Source organism: Macrobrachium rosenbergii, unplaced genomic scaffold (genome assembly GCF_040412425.1).
Source record: "Macrobrachium rosenbergii isolate ZJJX-2024 unplaced genomic scaffold, ASM4041242v1 13909, whole genome shotgun sequence".
NCBI lineage: Eukaryota > Metazoa > Arthropoda > Malacostraca > Decapoda > Palaemonidae > Macrobrachium > Macrobrachium rosenbergii.
In genome coordinates this window covers 645,450-660,612 of record NW_027100726.1, presented here as the reverse complement: position 1 = coordinate 660,612, position 15,163 = coordinate 645,450, and the positions used below count along the sequence as shown (strand labels likewise).

The window sequence follows — 15,163 nt, the reverse complement described above, 5'->3', positions numbered from 1 at the left end:
TCAACTTACCTGCACCGACTTCAAGATCAATTTCTTTATATTCTTCGAATTTTAAAATTCTTGAATTCACTTTTTAAGTGAAAGAACACCAGTTCTTTTGTCCGACTGGTACCGCAAGACTAAAGACTCCTTGTCGGACCAAAACCGTCAACAACTCCGTTTTTCTTTCACTTTGTCCGAAACTCTCGAACAACGTTGAAAAAATAAAGACGGAAAACAAAACTGTTTCCTTATAAGGAATATATTTAACATTAAATTAATTAATTCAATTAGAATACAAAAAGGGGAAAGTTAAGAATTTACATTTAATATTAACAAACGGCAATCATTCAGTTTACTTTCCGTCCTTAAACGAACACCAAAAATGGGGACAAAAAGTAAGAACCAAACGAACTAGTCAATTCGACTATTCTCCCATGAATGAAATTACCATTCTCCAATCAACTATTTCTACACACTTGCTGTGTGCTTGTTTGCCTTTCTCTTTCTCTCTCTCTCTCTGGGTTATTCTTTATTGTTATTTATTATGTATATGGTATGGCATACAAAACTTTAGGAATCCTTCCTTGATCAAAACCCCTTATAATCACCTTCACCTGTGGCAACCATATACCACTGGTTGAAACCTTGGGTAAACACTTGATGCAATATGTTTAATGTTAAACACAATTATATTAATCACAGTTTATTATGAGACATTAACTTGTAATTGTAAAGATTAGCGCCAAAATACGCTATGAAACCGCGCTCCTTCCTGCTTTGCTCGGCCGATAGATAGGCCTCTGTCTACTTTGAACCGGGGAGGAGTAGTGAATACTGGATTGGGTTAGTTTGAACCAGTGAAAGTCTGGGGTATAAGGGCTCAGAAATATAATTGTTGGGGAACAGTAATCTGCTTTGCACCGTTTTCTTTGGTACAGAGAAGAAATATGCCATTTTCTATGAGATAGCAGTGTGCCCTGGATCAGGACATCGCCCCCCGCCCCCTACCCCTGGCCAGAAGCAATAAAAGGTCAGGGCCAGGACAGCTCTTTCTCACACGCGGTCGCTAGTCTAAGAGAAGAAGTCGCTCTTCTGCGGGTCTTGCCCCCCCTGCCCTCCGTTCAGCTCACCACCACGTGGAGCCCATCGCCGCCCTTTGTGCTCCGTGTTCCGATCCACGTGGCCTTAGAAGACTGCAAGGGGGACTGCAAGTCTCCAAACGCGAGCTGATACTCAACGGCGGCCTTTTCATCATCCCACGGGCGCCCTTTCCCGCCCCAATCTACGATAGGAAGCAATACCTTGGAGAGGGAGGCCCTTTGTCCACACTCCCACACACGGTCCCCGGCAGAAGACGTCGTCAGCCTTACGCCCCTGCAAATGTGGTAATGTACCCAAAACGAGTTGCTAGTCACGATTACTTAGCCCTTTTACATTTATTAATTTCTGGGCCGATAACTTTGTGTTCCCTGAGATTTCTTGGTTCAAGCCAGGCCCATGTGTTCCCAGCTTTTCCTCTGAGTCACAAGTAACGCCTCGGGGAGTCCTTTGGCGCCTTCAGTGCACCCCCGAGTAATTCAATCCCCAAATTCCAGCATTAGATGTGTAACATGGGTCCTAATATCGTTTCAGAAAGACGCCTGTAGCAGAATTATCCTTGGTCCGTGTTCCTGGCATTCCCAAGCTTCCCCCCCCAGCTTCGGGAGGACTTCTGCGACAGTAATTTACCGTGTTTTCAGTTAATTTTCCCTTTGACCTTGTGTGCTATCAAATATAACTATTTTTATATCCACGTGTTCCACGCACTTCCCCTAGTGAAGGAGCCCTCCGCTCCATGTACTTCTTTTTTTTGTTTGTGTTTTATATGTCCTGGGTATCTTACAAGGCCATTTTCGAGTAAAGTAATAATTGTGGAGTCATAAGATCCACCTGCACCAGGAAACATATAAAATAATCATAAGATCATGCACAATGAAATAGAAAGGTAGTAACCAGATACTACAGTACAGTATTCATATAATTGGTTGCACAAGAGTAATTTACATGCAATCAACAAATCAACTGAACTTTGAACAATGTAAATTTAATCGCACAGTAAAGTACATAAAGGTATTGCCTGTCCATACAACACAAACAAAAGACTACGTATTGCTTTAGTTCTTGTTCACTTTTCATTCAGTCCCAACCATTGTATTAGAATGCGTTGGGGGCAACAGTACTTCATACCCATATAAGTCAAAGAGACAACAAAATGATTAGGCATTGCATTTAGATCTTGTTTGCTGCTCATTCAGTTGTAACCATTTAAAACCTACTGTACATGATACCTGTAAGTCTCTCTCTCTCTCTCTCTCTCTCTTCACTCTGCAGGTTTAAAAGCTATTGTTATCAATTTAGGCAAACGCGAAGTGTAATTTTTCTTTTCAAGCCTTCAAAGGTAATACCAATTGCAGTTTTGAATCTCTCTCTCACTTTTGCCAGAACTCAAGGACTGATTACCATACCTCAGAGAACTCTGCCAGTGTCACCTTGTTTCTATAAACTGCTCACATTCAGAGTAAGAACTCGATATACAGTACGTGATAAAGTCAATACCCTTTAATGGAATGTAATTAATATCACTGCATCAATCAGTGTTTTCAGTAAATATGGTGCAATACAGATTTCAAAGTCGTTTCAATCAATAGCATAAGATAGCCTAAGCTCTAGTAGCTTCAGATGTTTTGGAAGGTGTAAGTTTTTTATGACACATCAAATAAATAACAATAATGCTGTAATACATTTTTAATAAGATTTGAATGAAATGTTTATTAGAGTTTTAATGTGGAGGTAACAAAATGCAGTACAAAATAGTAGCTACTTTCAATATTAAATGAGCATGTGTTGACATACATATATGTACATACATGTGCACATACATGTATGCACCACGAGGCTGTGCATTTGCACATTCCTCTTTCTCCCCAAGGGCCAAGGGTTACTCTTCATAAAAAATGAGATTTTTCAAGTTTGGCCCATGTAAACAGTTCTGGCAATGCGGAGAGAGAGAGAGAGAGAGAGAGAGAGAGAGAGAGAGAGAGAGAGAGAGAGAGAGAGAGAGAGAGAGAGAGAATGAATTTCAATGTTAATTTTTTAAAACACTTATTCAGTAGACAGTATTGTACAGTTTGGTTTTCGTTATGTGTACAGTACATACTGTAGAGTATTCTGCAATGTTTATAAGCATACTGTACAGTGCTGTAGTCACAAACCGGGCAAAAAAAATATTGAGTACAAAGTGATAAATTTCATTATACTATAATTAATTACCTGGATACTTACCTACTGTTAAAGTTAGCTTATATCTTCATGCCATTAGGTGCGATCGGCATGAAAGATAAAAAAAAAACATCTTGGCTAACATGCTACGAATGTCTCTGTAATGACCTGTTTCCCACCAGGTGGCATTGGAGTGTTTACATTCTTGTCAGAATTCTTCATGCCGTGTCCTTATGTCCTTATGCAGATGGTGTGAATTGGCGTTAGAAATCATTCTGATGATTTCTCGTTTATTTTCTCCTGTATGGTGTTGTGCTTTTCTGTTCATGCATTATGTCATCTACAACAAGCAGGGATGAAAGCATTAGGCTGTATAGGAAAGAGTGTGTGGAGACTGAGTTGTTTGGTTGTGCATGACCACATAAGCTGTATGTTAGCCTAGCTGTTGAGGCACATTACCCTTCTCCCCACACTCTTCACACAGAGAAGTTCAGAGTTGGGAGGGTAAATTGGACAGTTGTTATGCAAGGAGGCTATGGAGCCATGGGCATTTCAAGCCTCCACCAGTCTGCTTGGTTGAACATTGCTTCTCTGGCCACACTAACCCACCATCCTCATTCAGTGTGGTAGTCAGCTAACTTTAACAGTAGGTAAGATTTATTCCAATTAATTATAATTTCTATGATAAAATGAGTTATTTGGATACTTACCAACTGTTAAAGTGGAAACCCACCCAGCCTCCCCACATCTTAGTGGGTGGTCATGAAGAATTCTGACAAGAACATAAACATTCCAATGCCACCTGGTGGGAAACAGGTCATTACAGACACAGTCATAGAGGGTTAGTCAAGCTTTATTTTTTTCTATTTTGTATGCCAATTGCACCTAATCGCATGAAGATATATGCTCACTTTAACAGTAGGTAAGAATCATTCCAAATAATTGACATTTTACACCCATGAAGTGTTATTTTACCATAATCTCAAATTTCAAATCTCCACAAGAGCCTTGGATATATTACGGCAGATAATTGAGGGTTTACTGTAAATGTCTACTTTCCAGTACGAATTCTCATTTAAATTATAAAATATTTCCTGGCATATGCTTTCCCACATTCTTGCACATGAATGGCTTCTTTCAAGTATGAATTCTCATATGACGTGTAAGATGTGGTTTCTTGGAAAATGCTTTCCCACATTCCTTGCACATGAATGGCTTCTCTCCAGTATGAATTCTCATATGAACTGTAAGATCTGATTTCTTAGAAAATGCTTTCCCACATTCCTTGCACATGAATGGCTTCTCTCCAGTATGCATTCTCATATGACCTGTTAGATGTTGTTTCTGGGAAAATGCTTTCCCACATTCCTTGCACATGAATGGCTTCTCTCCAATATGGATTCTCATATGACCTGTAAGATGTTGTTTCTGGGAAAATGCTTTCCCACATTCCTTGCACATGAATGGCTTCTCTCCAGTGTGAATTCGCATATGAACTGTAAGATCTGGTTTCTTGGAAAATGTTTTCCCACATTCCTTGCACATGAATGGCTTCTCTCCAGTATGCATTCTCATATGAAATGTAAGACTTGGTTTCTGGGAAAATGCCTTCCCACATTCCTTGCACATGAATGGCTTCTCTCCAGTATGCACTCTCATATGACTTGTAAGATGTGGTTTCTTGGAAAATGCCTTCCCACATTCCTTGCACATGAATGGCTTCTCTCCAGTATGCATTCTCATATGAAATGTAAGACTTGGTTTCTTGGAAAATGCTTTCCCACATTCCTTGCACATGAATGGCTTCTCTCCAGTATGCATTCTCATATGACCTGTTAGATGTTGTTTCTGGGAAAATGCCTTCCCACATTCCTTGCACATGAATGGCTTCTCTCCAGTATGCACTCTCATATGACTTGTAAGATATGATTTCTTGGAAAATGCCTTCCCACATTCCTTGCACATGAATGGCTTCTCCCCAGTATGCATTCTCATATGAAATATAAGATTTGGTTTCTGGGAAAATGCTTTTCCACATTCCTTGCACATGAATGGCTTCTCTCCAGTATGAATTCTCATATGACGTGTAAGATCCGGTTTCTGAGAAAATGCTTTCCCACATTCCTTGCACATGAATGGCTTCTCTCCAGTATGAATTCTCATATGATTTGAAAGATGTTGTTTCTGGGAAAATGCTTTCCCACACTCATTGCATATGAATGTTTTCTCTCTGGTAGGATTTGTGTTATGACTTGTAAGATCAATTTTCTTATAAGATGCTTTCTCACAGTCAGTGGAGCTGAGAGGCTTCTCTCCATTGTGACTATTCCTTCTTTCTTGTTTTACTTCATTTTTGCAAGTTAGTGGATCATTTTCATTCACTACTGAATTCATTTCATATGAATATTCATAATCGTCATTAGACTCACAGAATACCTCTGGCTCTATTTTGATGTCCATCAGTGGATCCACAGACATAAAATTACCACCACTGGTTTCACTAAAGGCAGCCATGTTGCTGTTTTCTTGATTTATGGAAGCTAGTGATAATGCATCTTCAGTTTCACTTTTCAAAGGTAATTCTAAAGAATGTTCTGGATTCATTTTAGCCTATTGTCCTGCCCTGTTCTGTAATGACAATGTGTTCAACTGACAACTCTAAACAAAAATTGTTTACAAATGATTATCCAATAAATCTGTTACAAATTAAGGACTATATCTTGAAGGACTACAACCAGATTTCATTGCTGATGTAAGAATCTAATATCCAGAACAGATTTTATTTGTTGTTGTTGTATTTTAAAGTAGGAGTACGTACAATAATTTGCCGTTGTCTCGTAGGCCGGCCATACACTATCCGGTACACCTGACAGGTACGCCTGAACAGTCACGCCGGACAGGTATAACTGATAGTGTGTGCTGGGAAAAACTGGCCTGTCAGGCGACCTGTGGGCGACCTGACACCGAATGAAAATTCCATTCGGTCCACCGGACAGGCGAGTAAACCTGATGAGTGTATGGCGGTTTCATCCGGTGTACTGCAACAGGTCTCAGTTTAGGACAATCCTTTGATGTGGAAGGTTAAAATTATTTAGGTTAACCTTTGTAATTTTGTTTTATTTTACAGTTGAGATCTTTTAATTTTCATTAGTGCTTTTTCAGACGGACACTATAGTTGAATGTTGAAATATGTCGCAAGGAATTAATGAAGTTCTTGGTGAATTTATTGAAATATATAAAAGTGAACCATGCTTGTGGAAAATAAAAGTTCTGACTATCATGATAGAGACAAAAAGATGCTGCATACAGGAAATTAGTGATGAAATTAAAGGAAATAGATCCTGATGCTAATGTTAATGTTGTTAAAAGAAAATTAACAATTTGAGGTCCAATGTTAGAAAGGAGAAGAAGAAAATTGACTCCTCAATGAAATCTGGCGCCTCAACAGATAATGTGTACAAACCTTCCCTTTGGTACTTCAATCTTTTTATTTCATAAACGACCAAGATAATGCTAGATCAACGGTCTCAAATTTCTCTCCGAAGATGACAATGATGAGGTAAGAAAAAGAGAACTATTCTTTTGACAATATTTATTCAAATATTTAGTTTAGAATGCCTTTCCCATTTATAACTGCAACACATCAGCACTGTTTGTTCCTTAATATGTGATTATTTTGCCATGCCACTTTCCCCTTCGTCCATGAAGTAATCCATAAAATGTTCTCTCACTTCTTTGGCATTTTTACAAGTCCTTCCTGGATTAAAGGATTGCAGAGGGTTCATATTAGAATCTGCACTATCGCAGCCGCTAGACAAAAGATTTCCATCTTCAGAATTTTCTCGATACAAACAACTTGCAGGGGCATATACTGTAGGCTGTTTATCCATCAAAAATTATGAAGAGCACAAGCTGCCATCACAACCTTTTCAATATTGTGTGGTTCTAGATTTATTGTGTATGAAAAATGCGAAATCTAGATGAAAGAATACCAAAGACGTTTTCAACTATATGCCTTTCACGGGATAAACGATAGTTGAACACCTCTCTTTTTGCAGAATCAAGATTTGCCTGTCTAAATGGCTTCAAAATTTCAGTTGTCAGCGGAACGCCGTCAGCAACAAAAACATAGGGGACATTTTTGAACTTTTCACTGACGTCATCATCCTGGGGAATGTGTACTTTTTCTCCACTAACTTTTCATAAAAACGAGTATTTTGGAGTACACCGTCGGATACACGGCCGTTAGTTCGAAATCCACTAGGAGAAATCTGTAGTTTGCATCCACAATTGCAAGGAGAACCATACTATGTCTACCTTTGTAGTTGAAAAAATAAGAGCCAGAATTTCTAGGGGAATTATGTCAATATGTTTGCCATCCATGGCGCCTATGCAGTGTGTGAATTGCCATCGAGTCTCAAAATCCTTTGATATTTCCTTCCAATCATCTTGAGAGCTGGGAAACTGAAAAAACAAATGCATTATATAATGTACAGTCACTTTACACTAACAAATATAATTGTAAATAATTTTTAACATGAATAGTCTATTAAATAATGAGTAATATATTTTTTGTTTGTTTGTTTCAGGTCAACTTTGATGCCTCATGTCCTGAGGAAAACTATTTGACACCAAATGTCTCAGAAGAAGAGGAGCGGGAACAGAATCAACGTGACACCATCGACTCAAATTTCACGACCTGGGCCCAGTAAGAAGAAGAAATCCAATGATGATATGTCAGCTGAAATATTGTCCACTGTTAGTGATCATTTCAAACAACCCAAACCACAACTTGACTGTTTATGAGCTCTTGGGAAGAACAGTAACTATGAAAATGAGGGGATTAAAGACAAACGCCTGCACATCATGTTCGAAAAAAAGAATTAATGACTTACTATTTGAAGCAGAAATGTGCGCTCTGAACAACCAAGTTCTCACACCAAGTCCACAACATTATACACCAGTTCCTACTCCAAGTCAACAACATTATACAGCAGTAACCACACCAAGTCCACAACATTATTCAGCGGTTCCTACACCAAGTCCACAACATTACAGTTCCAACACCAAGTCCACAACATTATGCACCAGTTCCTACACCAAGTCCACAACATTATGCACCAGTTCCTACACGAAGTCCACAACATTATACACCAGTTCCTACACCAAGTCCACAACATTATACACCAGTTTCCACACCAAGTCCACAAGAAGAACAAAACACCACTTCTCATAACAATACAGAATCGGCTGCAACGTTTATTTCAAGTTTCACCTCAGGATTTGAATGAGTGTATATGGAAATAAGAAACATGTTTTAGGGATATTAAAATTTGTCTTTATATTTTTCCTTCTCAATTATTTCTTGATATGTGTCTTTCTTTTGAAGCAGAAACTATGATAATGGAATGTTTAGGTACATTCAAATTGGAAGTTATATTTTTCCTTATTTTTTATTTCTTGAAAGGTGTTTTAATTTTGAATGAGCAAGTATGATAATAAATACTAAGAAAGTATATTTAAAGATGATTTTGATTTCTTCCTTCTTTAATATTTAATTGCAAGGTTTATTGCTTTTTGAAACATTCTATTCTTCAGTTTAAAAATATGATGAAAAAAAAAGGCAAACCTTAATGTATTTATGATGAAAAAAAAAAAAGACAAACCTTAATGTATTTCTGCAGAACTTTATACAAAGCCTCACATGTTTCAGGAATAATTCGTCCAAGAGCTTGTGGTGAAATCCTAGTTGAATATTTGAGAGACTCATACAATTGTCCAGTTGCTAAGTATCTCAAAGTTGCTGTCAGCCTTTCGTGTGGGGATATAGCTAATCTCATTTGCGTATCTTTCTTCTTAATCAAGGGGATATAAGTAACAGCAACTCGTTGTACACTGATTCATTCATTCGCAGATAATTGCTAAAATCAGATGGTTCATCTCTCAATTCGTTAAGAAGATTGATATGAGTAAATTTATTACTTCTTTCCATCCATTTTTTACACCATTGTTTTCGTTTTTTTCGTCTCTGCTTATTATTCACATAAGCTAGCGCTAATAAGGCAAGCAAGTGCAACTCGTCTTCTCGAAAATCCATGTTGAACTGACAGACTTGACAGGTATGCCTGAAGAGTGTGTGTGCTCCTCCGGTATCAGGTATACCTGTCCGGCGTGACTATTCAGGCGTACCTGTCAGGTGTACCGGATAGTGTATGGCCGGCATTACACTTTAAGAACTATCGGTAATGCTACATGTAGTACCATCGAACACACAAGCATTCCCAAAATCTTGATGCTGCTCAAAACTGACGAAGGAAGGAAGGAAGGTTCTTCTGAGGGAGAATCTGAAATCAAAGAATGCAACACAGAGTTACGATACATAATGCCAGAACTGAAGAAGCAAAATAAATTTAATTCAGGTTCCTATAAAGGTCTCAGGCCAATTAACAAGGGGTGCATCTGATAGTACTGTCCATACATGACATTTTTATAATAAAATAAAGTTTTATATATACTTACACAGTAATTACATAGATATTAGTTTTCCCCGTACGGCAGCCTAAGTTCAAATTTCATGGATAGCGCTTTGATTGCTCAGTGTAGTTGCACAGTACCGCCCCCTAATGGCAATACTAGTTACGACTTAGCTAACCACCTCATTCTGTTTTATGCCTGATGTCCATCACAGGGGATGAGGGAGGGCTCTGATCATGTCATTACTAGGTAAGGTTGTATAAAAATGATATTTTAATGATAAAATAAAGTTTGTTCATACTTACCTGGCAGATATATATATATCTGTATTCTCCGAAGTCCGACAGAATTTCAAAAACTCACGGCACACGCAGTGGGGCCAGGTGGTTAGTACCCATTCCCGCCGCTGGGAGGAGGGTATCAGGAACCATACCCATTTTCTATTCAGATTTTCTAGTGCCACTGTCTCCTGTGGGGAGGTGGGTGGGCACTATGATTATATATATCTGCCAGGTAAGTATGAACAAACTTTATTTTATAATTAAAATATCATTTTGTTCATGAGACTTACCTGTCAGATATATATATATAGCTGAATCCCACCATTGGAGGTGGGAAGAGACAGAATAGGATTTAGGAAACAAATATATGTAGGCGATTGACGCCTTGGTTCCTTACCTGTTAGCATAACTGACTTCGTGATACTGTCACCCACGCCTGCTTCTGCTTTACTAGAGTCTCCAGCAAGGTAGTGACCTATATAGCTGGTGAGTTCTAGATGATCTGTCCACGGGGGCGTGACCACAATGGGACTAGATCATAAGACCATACTGTGAGGGCAAAAGGAGCAACAACCAACCACCTGACTGAGTCTATCTAAGTCATTAAACCTAACATAAGCTAACGACTGGGACGTCCACCTCCGGTGGCCAACCCAACAACCATAAAACACAAAATCAAGATTAAAAAATACTTCCTAACCTCTAAAGGATAGGATGAGTATCGCTCTCTGCCCCCAAAACTGTGTCTCATGGAAACGTATGGTCCTAGCGAATGGCAGTCTTTCAAATGTTGTCTTCACGTCCCATAAGTAATGTGAAGTTTAACACCGAACTGCTTCGCCAGAAGGTGGTACCCAGAAGATCGCTAAGGGACATGTTCTTCTGGAAAGCCACAGAGGTCGCAATGGCTCCCACTTCGTGAGCCTTGACTTTCAGAAGTCTCATGTCGCTGTCTTGGCAGGTAGAATGAGCCTCCTTGATCGTGCTTCTTAAAAAGAATGCCAGAGCATTCTTGGACATCGGCACGGCAAGTCCGGCCTTTTGACAGAACACCACAGATTGTCCGACGGGCCTCGACTTCCTTTCGTCCTGTCTAGGTAGAATTTGAGAGCCCTGACAGGGCACAGGACTCTCTCTGATTCTTGCCCAAGAATTTCTGCCATACCCTTGATCTCAAAACTCTTGGGCCAAGGGGTAGAAGGATTCTCGTTCTTGGCGAGAAACTTCTAACCCTATGTGCTTGCTGATGGCTTGAACTTCACTAACTCTCTTCGCCGTCGCCAGAGCAGTTAGGAAAACAGCCTTCCTTGTCACATTCTTGAGCGATGCCGAATGAAGAGGCTCGAATGTATCCGACATCAAAAATTTCAGGACGACATCCAGGTTCCAGGAAGGCGTCCTTGGCTGAGGTACCTTAGCAGTCTCAAAGGACCTCAAGAGATCGTGAAGATCCTTGTTGTCGGCTAAGTCTAGACCTCTATGTCTGAAGACTGCCGACAGCATACTTCTATATCCTTTAATTGTCGAGACTGCCAGCTTTTCCTTCTCCCTAAGATGAAGCAGGAAGTCTGCTATCTCGTGCACAGAGGTCGTGGTTGAGGAAATCCCCTTGCTTCTGCACCATTTCCTGAAATTGGCCCACTTTGATTGGTATACCACATTGGAGGAGGGTCTCCTGGCGCTGGCGATAGTCCTTGCCACTGCTCTTGAAAAACCCCTCGCTCTCGCCAACTTCGTGATAGTCTGAATGCAGTCAGACTCAGAGCGGGGAGGTTTTTGTGGTACCTTTCGAAGTGGGGCTGCCTGAGCAGATCGACTCTCAGGGGAAGCGTTCTTGGGAAGTCCACCAGGAAGGCCATGACCTCTGTGAACCACCCTGCCGCTGGCCAAAAGGGGGAGATCAACGTCATCCTCGTCCCTTCCGACACTGCGAACTTCCTGATGACCTCCCCCAGAATCTTGAAGGGAGGAAAGGCGTAGAGATCCATTCCCTTCCAATCCCAGAGGAGGGCATCTACTGCTACTGCTCCTGGATCTAGTACGGGAGAGCAGTATAGAGGAAGCCTCTTTGTCCTGGACGTCGCGAAGAGAGCCAACAAGGGACGTCCCCATAACCTCCACAGCTCCTGACACACCTCCTCGTGAAGGGTCCACTCGGTCGGCAGAAGTTGACGCTGCCGACATTCTCCACTCCTGCCACGAACCTCGTAAGGATCGTGATCCCCCGAGCATGGGCCCAAAGCAGGATTTCCTTCGCTAGGATAAACAGGGACCGGGAGCGAGTTCCTCCCTGTTTCTTGAGGTATGCCAGGGCTGTGGTGTTGTCCGAGTTTACCTGTATCACTCGGCCTGATACTTGGCTCTCGAAGAATTGCAGGGCCAGCACAATCATCCCTAACTCTTTGAGATTGATGTGCCAGGACACCTGTTCCCCTCTCCAGGTGCCTGACACTTCCTCCCCCACTAGTGTTGCTCCCCATCCCTCCCTGGACGCGTCAGAAAACAACACTAGGTCGGGGCTCTGAAGGTGTAGAGAAACCCCTTCTGCCAACCTCGAGGGGTCGAGCCACCACCTCAGGTGATCCCTGACGACGGGAGAGATCCTCAGGGTCTCCTCTAGATCCTCCTTGTCTATCCAGTTTTCCGCCAGGAAAAACTGGAGCGGTCTGAGATGCAGTCTTCCCAGGGAAACAAACTTCTCCAGCGAGGAAATGGTCCCCAGCAAACTCATCCATTCCCTCACCGAGCATGTTTCCTTCCCTAGGAAGGATGAGACTTTTCCTAAGCATTGCTGCTGTCGTTCCTGGGATGGAAAAGCTTGAAAAGCCACTGAATCCATCTGAATCCCCAGATACACGATGGACTGCGTCGGGATCAGATGGGACTTTTCTACGTTTACTAGAAGTCCTAGGGACTTCGTCAACTCCAAAGTCGATTTCAGGTCCTCCAGACACTTTGACTGCGAAGAGGCTCGAATGAGCCAATCGTCCAGGTAAAGCGAGATTCGTATGCCCGCTAAGTGAAGCCATCTTGCCACATTCTTCATGATGATCGTGAAGATCATAGGGGCTGTGCTTAGCCCGAAGCAAAGAGCTCTGAATTGGAACACCCGTCCCCCGAGTACAAACCTCAGGTACTTCCTCGACTGGGGATGTATGGGGACGTGAAAGTAGGCGTCCTGAAGGTCCAGCGAGACCATCCAACCTCCTGGTCTTAATGCTCCTAGAACATCGTGAACTTCTCCTTCACCACGAAGCGGTTCAGTCTGCTGACATCTAGGACTGGTCTCCATCCTCCCGACTGCTTCGGAACTAGGAACAGTCGGTTGTAGAATCCTGGGGAGTCCAGCTCCAGGACTTGCTCCACAGCTCTTTTCTCGAGCATTTGCACTAATAGCTCGAAAAGGATCTGTTGCTTCTCTTGATGGTAGGAGGGCGACAGATCCCTGGGCGACGTGCACAGAGGTGGCGTGTCGAGAAAGGGGATCTTGTATCCTCTCTCGATAACTTCGAGGGACCAGGTGTCCGCCCCTCTTGCTCTCCAGGCTCCCGCAAACGAAAGAAGCCTGGCTCCTACAGGTGTCTGGAGGCGCTGCAAGTCACTTCTTGCCCCTAGGTTTAGGCGGGGCTCCGCCTCTGGAAAGACCTCCTCCTCGGGGAGACGATCTCGAGGAAGAAGCTCCTCCACGATAGGGCTTCCGCTTCCTGGAGGTCTGACCCGACGACGACGTCAAAGGGACTGCCGGGCGCCTTGACGAGTGGGCCAAGAGGTCTTGAGTGGCCTTCTCCTTCAAGCTGGCAGCGAGATCCTTGATCAAGGACTGGGGGAAGAGATGGCTCGACAACGGGGCGAACAGCAATTCTGCCCTCTGCAACGGAGAAACTGACTTTGCTGTAAAGTTACAGTACAAGGCCCTCTTCTTCAAGAGGCCCGTACAAAAGTGGGAAGCCAGTTCCTCAGAGCCATCCCTGACGGCCTTGTCCATGCAGTTCAACATGCTGGACAGCTCCCCCAGGCTGATCGAGTCGGGACTTCTAATCTTGACGTCTAGAGCCCCCAAACACCACTCCAGGAAATTGAAGACCTCCATGGTTCGAAACAGTCCCTTCAAATGGTGATCCGTCTCCGACATAGTCCACGACACTTTGGCTGCAGACAGGAGGGACCTTCTAAGCGCGTCGACCAAGCTAGCGAAGTCTCCCTGGGACGACGAAGGAACTCTTGAACTGACGTCCTCTCCGGTCTCGTACCACATACCTGCCTTGCCGCTCAGCTTGGACGGAGGCAGGGCAAAAGAAGTCTTGCCTTGGGTCTTCCTTTCCTCCATCCAGGTGTTAACCTTCTTGAAGGCCTTCCTCGTCGCCAGAGACGAAGTCATCTTAACAAACCCGGCGCTCTCCTCGTCTTGGACGAAGCTAACTGCGAAGGAAGGAGGAGAGAGGAGCGAGGGTTTGAACTTGTCGCCAAACAAGTCCTTGAGAAGACTGGCCAACACCTGGTAGTCCGTAGACGAGGAAGTAGGAGGCTGCTCAAGGTCTGCAGGCTCCGACTCACAAGAGACTTCCCCCTCTTCAATGGGAGAAACCAGAGAGTCTCCCAAGACCTTGGGAGAACGAAGGCCTTGTGGTCCAACACGCAGATGGGATCTTCGCTTCCCCGCAGTCTTTGATTGCTCTGAAGCGTCACGTCGAGCAACCAAAGAGGCATCCTGATGAGCGTCCTGTCGAGCGTCCATCCGAGCGTCCTGCACGGCAGCGAGAGGAGCATCCTGACGAGCAGCTACAGAAGCGTCCAGGATAGCTGCTTGTGGAGTGTCACGCTGCAGCCGAGCGTCACGATGGCGATCCAGCGAGCGGTGAGCACGACTGGGAGACGAAGCAAGTGACGGTGAAGACGAAAGAGGCGCAGGAGAGGGGGACTTCCTGGACCTCTTGACAGGCAGCCTCGAGTCCTTGCGTCGACGACGCGGCTCTGCTTCCCTCTCAGCAAGAAGAGAAGCCAACTGACGCTGCATGTCCAGCAGAATCCTCTTGGATGGAGAGGTCTCCTTCTCGGGGGAAGAGCTGATCCTGTGAGAAGACGAGGGGCGAGGGGACGCCTTCTTCCTCCTCACCGGAGCTAAAACAGCTCTCTCCCTGGAGCGACTGGGGCGCTCAAAAACTTCCTCC

The 15,163-nt window shown here is 43.2% G+C and overlaps 1 long non-coding RNA gene and 1 pseudogene across 1 annotated transcript; both read right to left on the bottom strand.

Moving 5' to 3' along the window:
• Window positions 1-930: 930 nt before the first annotated feature.
• Window positions 931-15,163, bottom strand: part of LOC136838044 (zinc finger protein 420-like) — an 82,488-nt pseudogene continuing 68,255 nt past the window's right edge.
• On the bottom strand, window positions 6,821-9,996 carry LOC136838045 (uncharacterized). The gene is made up of 2 exons (XR_010852844.1): window positions 8,907-9,996; window positions 6,821-7,704 (listed from the first exon to the last, which is right to left on the bottom strand). It is a non-coding gene; the product is annotated as an uncharacterized lncRNA (long non-coding RNA).